General features: G+C 46.9%; 1 protein-coding gene across 1 annotated transcript in view; it reads left to right on the forward strand.

The window, feature by feature from the left end:
* ncam2 (neural cell adhesion molecule 2) overlaps positions 1–2,500 on the forward strand; it is a gene marked incomplete at both ends in the record, with an annotated part of 254,244 nt that overhangs the window by 93,226 nt on the left and 158,518 nt on the right.

The following is a 2,500-nucleotide window of genomic DNA, read 5'->3' on the forward strand; positions in this document are numbered from 1 at the left end:
TAGAAGGCCTCGTATTACCTCCTCTACCTCGCTGTCCAGATGGAGGAACGTGGCGTTTATGGTGCCGGGCTGTGGCTCTGACAGGAAGCAGAGAGGATAGCCGGAGCTGCTATAAAGCATGTGTAAATTAAAAATCTTGTTTAGTTTAGATTTCAAAGAACACGCTGAGTGGTCGGTCAAGCTGGTTTCAAACAAAGACAATAAGTTTATTCTATGTTACGATTTGCAAGTCGGACTCGAGCACAGGAAGTGAATCCAGGCTGAGTGAGTGACTGGGGAACGAAAGCGATAGTTTATACGTGAAAAAGGAAGTGACATAGTTTCAGGATGAAGAGGACAGGGAAGTGATGTCACACAGAACAATTTGTAGTTTTAACAGACTGATTCTAGAGGAACGAACTACAAAGTAAGAACAACAGTCAAGTAGGAAAACAAAACACTTTGGTGAGAATTTCATTCACACATGGACCAGCGGAGATGACGTGAGGACAGTGGGCAACCTACGGACCAACGAGCGACGGTCCTGACGTTTTATTAGTGAACTGTGCAGGAGTTTGCCCACTGCATATTCGTAGGTGTGTCGGTTGTTTTTCACGTGGCTGGGCCTGTTTTGTTGTTTGTTGTTGTTTGTTCACTTTTACAGCTTCCTACAAAACAAAGATAGCACAAGCCTACATATAACCACAGAAACGCTCTCTGTGCTGCTTAATCATCTCCTCGATTCAAAGTCGGGGGGCGGCTTCCACGCCGAGCTCGCCTCAATCATTGGCTTTTACATTAATGAGTTCTTCCTGGCCTTATTTCGTTGCCTTTAATGGCTCTGTAATTGTGTGCATTTAATAGGATTCAGAGCATGAAACAAAACAAAAAATCGCTCTCCTGCTATTAAGTGTGCTATTAAGTGTACTGTATGTGTGCATACACACACACATACGCACATGCACGCACACACACACATGCGCACACACACACACACACACACACACATACACAATTTCAATTTCAGAAATTGGCATCAAGTGAAATGGCCATAAATGGAGTGAATGGATTGACTGATTACAGCCAATCAGGAGCCGTGTGCTTCTGTGAGTGGTTCATTACAGCGATGCTTGTCCAACCGCAGGACTCATTACTGAGACATTACCTCAAGTGTAAAGAGCAGAAAGGGCACAATTCGCCTTATTCACCTGGCAGCCATATTGGTCAGTCTGGGGTGCGGATGCGGAAGTGCCCGTTGACTTCAATGTTAAAAGTTTGCTGTAAAAACACCACTTCAAGAACCGAAATAGTCAAAATAACGCTGAATACACTATCGGAGTTACAAACTCATCATTACCAGACTCTGACTGTTTTTCACTGCCGTTGTTTTCGCGTTTGGAAATACATGGAGGTGAATGAGCCATAGTTAGCCGTCAGCTGCATTCACTCCCATGTATTTCCAAACGCGAACTCTCTCTCTCTCTCTCCCCCTCCATCCATCCCTCCCTCTCCCCCTCCCTTCCTCCCTCCATCCCTCCCTCCCTCCCTCTCCCCCTCCATCCATCCCTCCCTCTCCTCCCTCCCTCCCTCTCCCCCTCCCTCTCCTCCTCCCTCCCTCTCCCCCTCCCTTCCTCCCTCCATCCCTCCCTCCCTCCCTCTCCCCCTCCATCCATCCCTCCCTCTCCTCCTCCCTCCCTCCCTCTCCCCCTCCATCCATCCCTCCCTCTCCCCCTCCATCCCTCCCTCCCTCCCTCTCCCCCTCCCTCCCTCCCTCCCTCCCTCCCTCCCTCCCTCCCTCCCTCCATCCCTCAGGACCAGCTACCATAACCAGCCACAATTAAAGAGATGGATTTTTCAAAATTAGCTATTTGATGTAATGGTTTAACATTTGTTTTGATCTAATTATATTATATGTCGACCCATCTTGTCAGGCAACATCCAGGATGTAGCGGAGAATAAATGGCACATCAGAGCAACGCAATTAGCTCGGTTTGGAAAGGTCTGTTTTATTACTGACAGAGAGAATTAGCCGGGGAAACAAACACAACTGTCTCTTTGAAATACAAGCTACCACTTTTAATTTCAAACTCTGTTTGACATCAGACAACGATACATTAGAGAAGAGGTTACCGTTGATTGTGTACGGCATATAAAGTGTCCATTGTTATTATGAAACTGTCATCTTCGTCGCAATCCATCCTACCGTTGCTAGACCTTTCCCTAGAATCTACACTTTCTGACTTCCTGTTGTTACTTCACACCCGTCCCTCTCTCACCGACTTCAGCTACACCCACTGCAGTTGCCATGAGACTAGTTGCCATAGAAACAGTGGGGGTGAATTGTTCAGGCAATGTGTGTCTAGTTATGGGATGGCACGGTACAGTATATGGGGTGGCACGGTACAGTATAAGAGGTGTGTGTTGGTGGGAAGACGAGGAAACAACAAGGTTTATGACCCTGACGATGAGGCCTACATAGTATTACATACGTTTACACTGGAGGTTAAAAGTTCCTACTTTG

This window comes from Borostomias antarcticus (genome assembly GCF_949987555.1).
Source record: "Borostomias antarcticus genome assembly, chromosome: 32".
Taxonomy (NCBI): Eukaryota; Metazoa; Chordata; class Actinopteri; order Stomiiformes; family Stomiidae; genus Borostomias; species Borostomias antarcticus.